This window comes from Cajanus cajan, chromosome 1 (assembly GCF_000230855.2).
Source record: "Cajanus cajan strain Asha chromosome 1, NIPB_CcT2T_4, whole genome shotgun sequence".
In the NCBI taxonomy this organism is placed as follows: domain Eukaryota; kingdom Viridiplantae; phylum Streptophyta; class Magnoliopsida; order Fabales; family Fabaceae; genus Cajanus; species Cajanus cajan.
In genome coordinates, this window is record NC_138517.1 from 35,728,890 (window position 1) to 35,737,896 (window position 9,007).

The window sequence follows — 9,007 nt, forward strand, 5'->3', positions numbered from 1 at the left end:
CTGTTAATAATTCTCATTTTTGTATAGACTAAACCTTCCGCAGCTAAATGGAGAGTCAATCCCATCTGCTACTATGACTTGATGGAAGAATTGTGGGGTGCTGATCGTGCCACAGGCCATATGGCCAGGACAGCGCGTCAGGCATGTAGGAATATCACACCATCTACAGTCACGGTTGACCTGAACGATGATGCTGACACGATCCCAGAGGAGCAGCCATTTGATGCAGGATTTGATACAGCTTATCGATCCCCACCGCACGTGGATTCGAACAGTCCTGGTGATGGTACTCAGTCAATACCATCTGCTGCATCTACTGGTACTGGTGGCACATCGTCGTCGCAGGGCACGAAAAGAAAAGCTGCTATGGTTGATATGATGGATGCCCAATTTGATAAATTGACAACGAAACTCGATTTATTTACAGATTACTTCGGTCGAGGTAATGACCTAACTGAGAGGTTATCTGACATTGTTGAAAGCACTACAAGAAAATTTGGTATTTCAGACGGCAAAAATCCGTGGGAAATGCCCAAAATCCGTGGGTAATGAGGTATTTCCGATGGATTACCGACGGACATCAATCCGTCGGTAAATTGGTCGTCTGAAATTTTACCGACGGATTTTTATCCGTGGGTAACTTTCCCACGGATAAATCCGTGGGAAATTACCCACGGATAAATCCGTGGAAAATCCGTAGGAAATATGTTTTTTTTTTAATCAAAATTGTATTAAACTATTATATCTATTCCCTATATTTTGAGTCATACGTAAATAAAATGTAAATCAAAACAAAATTCATTCATACAAAATAAAATGTCATACGTAAATAACAAAATGTCATACATAAATATTAAAATGTCATACATAAATAATAAAATGTCATACATAAATAAAGTTTAGAAATTCAAATTTAAAAGTAATATAATACGATTAGTATAATTATACATAATATCTAATAATCAGAATATCCAGGTGAATTTTGTTGATGTTGGTCATTAGCTTGTTGATCCTCTATTGGTTGCCGATTGTCTTGTTGGTGTCTGTTTGGTTGTTGAGGTTGATGTTGATGTTGTTGCTGTTGAAAAGTAGTTTGCATAGTAGGTGGTAGGAATGGGAGTACAGCATTGAGAAATGTGTTGAACTGAGTCTGATATTGGGAGCGCATCTGACGCATCTCTTCCTCATTAGCTAAAACTCGTTGTGTCAACTGAGAAATCTCCTGTGTATTCTGAGACTGACTTAAAGATGTCCCCACAAAGTTGCTATCCCCATTCTCATAAAGATCTCCTGTACCATAACGACGTCCCTTGTATTTTCCACCGATAACTGCATTCCAACATTGACTCCTAAGTCTATCCTGGTCAATAGGGTCTAAAGGGGTGCTTTCTGAGGTGCCAACAGTGGACCCAACCTCAGATATAGCTTGAGAAAATCTAGCTTCAAACTCTTCCTATTATGATCATAAACAATACGTTAAAATAATGTAAACATTAATTATATTAAAGACAAATAAAATAAGTAATAATCATGAGAAATAAGTAAACTCTTCCTATCTAGTTTCCCAATTTTGATCCAACCATCAAAATATCTAACAACTCAGATTTGCCACAGATTAAAACAAAATAAAAAAAATAAAAAAAAACAACAATTTCTCTTCGATTATCAACATAACTACACAAGCACTAGCAACACAACTCGAAAACAAGATCCAATCAGAAAAAAAAATGTAACAAAAAACTGCATAACAATAATTAAAAATGAAAACCAGCACCAAAATATCTAATAGCAACTCAGATTCAAAACAGTCAAACAATTCAAATCAAATAAAATAAAATAAAAAAATACAATCCACTTCAACAATCCACTTCAACAATCAACACAATTACATAAGCACCAGCAACAAAACTCGAAAACAAAATGCAATCAGAAAAAAAATGCAGCAGAAAATTGCATAACAATAATGAAAAAAAAGTGTGTATAACTGTATAAGTACCTGACGAGTTGTATATACGAGGAAACCGATGAAGAATAGTACTCTGGTTTAGAAGGTGAAACTGCGAGAATGAGATATTGACATTATGCAGAAAACAAAACTAAACAATTGCAATCAAGTTCACAAAAGACACAAGACAAAAAAAAAAAAATTCTGGGGTGATGAAAATGTGGATGGATATATCATATAGATAAAATAAAAATTATAATTGATTGATTTCTAGGCCCAACTAATGAATTTAGGAGCTTAATGACTAAAGGGGGAAAAACTATTCATAAACACACAATCAGGAAAATGTAAGATTTGTACTTTAACTTAAGACAATAAGCCAGCCATCTTCAAAATGTGGGAACTGAAATTTAGATTAGTACATGAGTAATGAGGATTTCAATATGCACTCATTACTATATAATAACTAGAAAACAATGTGCACTTTGATCACAAACTTCTTTAAGTTTTAACTTAATATTTAGTACTGCAGTAATAATCATGAGTCCAACATATCACTCAAAATGATAATATTAAAACACCAAATTCAGGTTTTGAAAAAGATTTAAAAATTAACAGTTTTCAAGAAGTTTAAAAAATTATAGAGATGCAAGAAATAAAAGAGATTAGACAACAAAATATTGCTCTAACATCTAACAATATAATAAGAAAGAAAACTATAGATAGGGAAGAATAAGGATTAACTAATTTTGGAAACAATTTTTTTAGCCACTCATATAAATATATCATGCATCAGCCACTATCAAGATTGCATGCAACACCAGAGCTACGAATCAATGATGCAGTATTGAATTATTGTGCCTGGTGCTAAAGCTATACATAATTAGAAAAATTCAACTTAATCAATTATTCACTACATTAAAACAAAGGTATCATTACATGAAAGCACACTTTGATTCTCTTTTCTTATATGTAGAATAAAAAAAACCTCCTCTCATAATAGGTATGAGGTAAACTACCTGCAAATTTGCCTCCGTAAATAATTTCTCCACCTGTGCCTGTAAATCAGTCTAATATTGTTCCTCAGAAGTCTTTGTAAAGGATATAGGTCAAAGATTATATAAAGTAAGCAACAGAAACAAAAAAACATACCGTTACCCCTAGAAAAATCGCCACCCTGTTAGGATACAAAAACAAAAATTGGTGAATTATCATATATTGAATAAATGAACTTCCTTAGAAAATCTGAGAAATAAATGATGATTTCCTTTTTATCTTAGAATATTTTAGAGTGCCCTAGAAGATCATCTCTTAAGACATTCTTCTTTTATATTCTATGATCTGTTTCCTTATTTAATTTAAGTTAATTAGGATTTTGTAATTATAGGCATATCTTATTAGAATCTGATTTATAGTCATATCATGTAATGTATATAGGAATAAAATCTCCTATAACTATTTGTATTTATTGCAATAAAATCTTCTTGTTTTCTCATCAGAGAGCCAAAGGATGCACATAGCTAGATTTTCTAACAAGAAGGGCAATGATTTTACTCGTGCCTCACTGTCACAAGTTTTGATGTTCAAGGAATTTCCTCAGGAGTTGGTTCAAGGTGTGAATAAGGGAATAATAGGGTGTCGAGGCAGTGGTTACTGTTAACAAATGATGTAAACTTAAATTTGTGTTTTCAAGTGCATCTAAACAGACGTCAAGAAGAAAAAAGTATTAACTAATGACTAATCAATTGAATAACCAACATGAGGCGGCCCTCTTATCAGCGAAAATCGATAATATGGACAAAATTAAAACTGTTCCCTAGACAAGGGTGAGTTGATTGAACAAAAATTACGCAAAAAATAAAGGGCCAAATTAGCAAGCATATTGGCTCCGCCCCTCCATCAGAATTAGACATTGCCAAATTTCAGTGTTTTCCAAAATATAAACAAAAATTATGCAAACCACAAATTAAACGAAACCCTAACGCGCGATTTAACAAATAAAGAAATAAAAGGAGAAATTGCATCAATAATGGGACCAAAAACATTCAATCTATCAACAATGTAATCACCTGCAATGAGATGAGACCACAAAAAGCCACAAGGAGCCACACGGACGAAGGAGGAGAAACTTCCCTTTCCACGAAAATGAGCCACCTTCAGCGCGCGACTAAGTGCTTTGGGCATATAAAACATAAGACACACCTTTTTTTAAAAAAATAATTATTAAATATATTAGTATTGTATTAAACTTTTAAATTTATTTTAAATTTTATCTATAACTATTATACAAAATATATTAAGGTTATGTAATTATTTTTGGTCTTCACTTTTTAGTAGACCATTATATTTTTAAATTTAAAAAAATTAATTTAATTATAAAATAAACAATCTAAATTATATTTATAAAATAAAAATAAGATAAAATTATAAAGATTAAAATTATAAAATTTTAATAATGATATAAGACATTAAAAAAGAAAAGAATTAATAAATAATATAAATAAAAAATTATTAAAATTACAATATAGAAATTCAAAAATTTAAGATAAAAAGACAAAAATATACATAAAAAATTATTCAAATAAAAATATAAAAATTTAAATATTTTAAGTAAAAAGACAAAAATATACTATTTATTTATTTAAGTGGCACATAAAGATAATACTATTTATATATATACTAATAAGAGAAAATAATTTAATAATACAAATATCATTAATTAAATGAGATTTGATCTCTTATTTCATTACTTCAACTTTTTTGAAATTTATCTTAAATTTATATCATGCACATTAATATTGTGATTTAAAAAAAATATTAAATTTAAGTAATAATTTTGAAAATGAATTGAAAAAAATCTTATTTTCAAAATTGAAGATCAATCAAAGTTTTCATGAAAATGACATGCATAATATTGGAAGTAATTTACAAATAAATGATACATATATATATATATATATATGATATTTGCAGAACATAATTTAACTTTTAATTTTCTCCTTATCTAATTAATAACGTTATTTTCAAAGAGATGAGAGATTTTTAATAATTAAAGAAAAGATATGGTATTCTTAAATTTGGACGTCATGTGTTAATTGGTATTTTTCAAGATAAGTAAAAAAACACATTTATGCTAATTAGTTTATAATTTATAATAACCTAAACATATAATTATATATACGTAATATAAGTCATACCTCACACACTTTGATTTATATTTATCTTATTTATATTTTGAAAACACACATATAATAATGAAAATATTATATAGTGCATAATTGTTGTGTATTGATGCGATCAGGATTGGTTGCATTTGAAAAATAATTGGCTTAAATTTTATTTAATAATTTTAGACGGTTTTAAATTCGCGGGAAACTCCGTCAGAAATTTCAAACGGATTTTAATCCGTGGGAAACTTCGTCAAAAATTTTAGATAGATTTAAATCCGTGGGAAAATCCGTCGGAAATTTCCCACGGATTTAAATCCGTGGGAAATTCCGTTAGAAATTTCCCACGGATTTAAATCCGTCGGAAATTCCGTCAGAAATTCCTTCATGTAAAAATCTGTGGGAAATTTTTGACGGATTTTGGTCCGTGGGAAATAATCCGTGGGAAATTTGACTTTTTCTTGTAGTGAAGACAGGTGGTCGCTATAGAACGCAGAAATGATTTAATTAATGAGCAAATAAATGTTATGAGGCGCACATCAACTGTTCAGTATTCAGAGTCAGATATATGGGAGATGTTAGTCGCCATGAACCTACCCGATGAGCAGATTATGGTTCAATGTTATGATTGGTTGTGCAATAATCCATCACATGTTAGGCGACTTTTTGGCTTGCCCTCACATCTGCGTCTAAACCAGTTGCTAAAGTTAATGGGTGCAAGTGATTGATTGGCTATCCGATAACTTGTTGTATTGTTTAGGGTTCTGTAATGTTTCAAATTATAATACCTTAAATGTAATGTCACAATTTCTCATTTATGTAACATATAAATGTACGGTTTATCCTGCAATGACTTTAAATCTTGTATATGAAAATATGTTTTATGTATTCAGGTATTTTTTAAAACATATCTGTTATTGTTTATGTTGAACATTATTTTCAGGTATGGCATCCAGTTCGAGGCCCACTAGAAAAAGAACTCCACGGGATAGAAAAGGAAAAGGTACTACCACCGCAGACGAAGCCCCTCGACGAAAGCTACCATCAATAGAACATGTTTAAATCAGACACGTTTTTAATGCAGTAATATATTATGAAAAAAATTGTAAAATGATGGTTATTTATATTTTTCATATTGTATTTATTTAATAATAGCATAGATATATATATATATATATAATTCAATGTATTTATTTTTTTATTTATTTGTTAAATATATCTATTATATCTTTATATATAATACGAATATTTGATATGTATATTTGTTGAATTTATTTGTTGTATTCAATTATTACAATTATATATTTATTGTAAGAATATGTTATATATTTATTTAATTATTAAATATAATTTTTTTATTGTATGAATATTATTGATTTCATATTATTTTTATGATTAATATTACTATTTTTATGCAATATATATATATATATATATATATATATATATATATATATATATATATATATATATATGACATTATGTAGGGGTAAAGAATTTTTCATTATTATTAGATAAGCTAATATCATCTTACTAGAAATTATGAAATTTAACAAATTTTTATTCCGTTAGAGTTATAAATTTTAAAATTTCTAACATGGTTTAAAATAATATACAAATTTGAATTATTAAAAATTTATGAATACATACATAATTATTAGATACTTTTAAACATGAATTATGACGAATAAGAAAGCTGTAATTTGAGAAAATTTGTTAAGTATTATAATTATTTAGGGTGATAGTAATTATTTAATACTATAAACAAAAAATATATGAATTTTAATATAATCTACACTTATATTACACATATTTATTAAATTAATAATATTATATTTACTAAACATTTAAATAGACTACTCAATAATTGGATAATTAAATGGATAATCTTATTTTTAATAAAAATATAGAGTTAATTTCATTTTTATTTTTATATTTTTAAATCATTAAATTTCATGAAATATTTAATAAAGTGAAATTACTATTTATATTTATAATATTTGTAAATATATATATTACATAAAATATATTACAAAGTTAAATTAATATTTATATTCATAATATTTTTTATTTTTTATATTCAGTAAAATATTTATATTTATAATATTTGTAAATAACTAAATTTCATAATATCTTTAATAAACTATCAATTACAATATTAATTACAATAATTATAAACCTCTTTTTACCCCAGGGGCAAAATAGTAATCTTACCAATTAATCAATTAAAAACAAATTTTTAACTATCACATCAATCAATTCACTCACAAACTTTCTCTACACTTTCCACTCACTTTCCCTTAATCCAAACAACCTCACTTTCCACTCACTTTCCCTTCAAATCCCTCCTTTTTCACTCTCCCTTTTCCATCTTTAAAAACAAACATAACCTAAAGGAAGCAAGGAGTAAAAGGTTTAGGGTTAGATTTTGAATTTAGTTACAAACAAAGTATTATCTTTTTATTATAATTTCTATTAAGATTTCAAATAAATATTATTTTTTAAATTAAAAAGATTAAAAAACTAAAGAGTTTTAGTACCCTTAATTTTTACATGTAGCATAATATAAAGAAGTCTAATTATGTAAATTTGGTAGCCTATTTAATTTATATATATATATATATATATATATATATATATATATAAAAGGATGGTTCAAGCGACACTAGTGTAATTTTTACTAAGTGTTATATCGCTCAATAACTTTAAATTAAATGTGAATTTTGTAAATCTAACCGTTAGATTAAAAATTCATATCACTTTATATGTGTATATCAAATTTTGTTAAAATTGAACAACAACTTGAAGGTAATCAAAGTGTTCATATTTTAGTATATTTTGAAATGTATATATTACGTTAATTTTTTTTATGAGAATGAAGTATCAAATCATCTTCAAAATTCACATTTGATATACACCGGTATAACTTTTACTAAGTTTTACACCGCTCAAGAACTTTATATAAATGTGAATTTTAAAAATTCAATCGTTAGATTGAAAATTTTTATCACTTTATATGTGTATATCAAATTTTGTCAAAATTGAATAACAACTCGAAGGTAATCAAAGTGTCCATATTTTAGTATATTTTGAAATTAATATATTACGTCAATTTGTTTTGTAAGAATGAAGTATCGAATCATCTTGAATTAATATAAAATTTTGTATATATGATCTAAGTGTAAAGAACTTTCAATTTTTCTATTTTGATTAATATGAACACTTTGATTACCTTCCAGTTGTTATTCAATTTTGACAAAATTTGATATGCACATATAAAGTGATATGAATTTTCAATCTAAGGTTGACTTTACAAAATTCACAATTAATATAAAGTTATTGAGCGGTGTAACAGTTAGTAAAAATTACACCAGTATCGTTTGAACCCTCATATATATATATATAAGTGTGTGTAGTAAAAAACTCCTAAGAACACTCTCTTGCAAGATATTTTTATCTAGGGGTTGATTTGTTCTATATAACAAAAATTTAAAATAAATTATGTATATAAATAAATATTATATTTAAATATATAAATTATATTTAAAATTTAAATAAATATATATATTTTTAAATATAAAAATTATATTTTAGATCTATGCTAAATAATTTGTATTATAAAACAAAATTATTTTCATTTATTGATAATTTATTTTTAAAATATTAAAATTTAATTCATAAATAAATTATGATAAATAAAAATTGAATTAGATATAAAGTTAAAAATTTTTGTAAGAATCATATTTTGAAAGAAAAAACTCTAAAAAATACTCTCGCGCAAAATAAGTTTTTATGTTTTATATATTAAAGTTGATGTTAGTAATATATAATAAACAAAAAACTTGTGCATTATGTAAAAATATTTTAAAAAAAATAATTCATAAATAAATATTAT

General features: G+C 26.5%; 1 long non-coding RNA gene across 2 annotated transcripts; it reads right to left on the reverse strand.

Moving 5' to 3' along the window:
• Nucleotides 1-832: 832 nt before the first annotated feature.
• On the reverse strand, nucleotides 833-4,829 carry LOC145953945 (uncharacterized). 2 transcript variants are annotated; one of them, XR_014431162.1, is made up of 5 exons: nucleotides 4,015-4,608; nucleotides 3,098-3,122; nucleotides 2,965-3,003; nucleotides 1,997-2,057; nucleotides 836-1,453 (listed from the first exon to the last, which is right to left on the reverse strand). It is a non-coding gene; the product is annotated as an uncharacterized LOC145953945 (long non-coding RNA). The 2 variants fall into 2 exon arrangements; XR_014431161.1 differs by lacking the exons at nucleotides 2,965-3,003; nucleotides 3,098-3,122 and having other exon boundaries at nucleotides 833-1,453; nucleotides 4,015-4,829.
• Nucleotides 4,830-9,007: the final 4,178 nt, after the last annotated feature.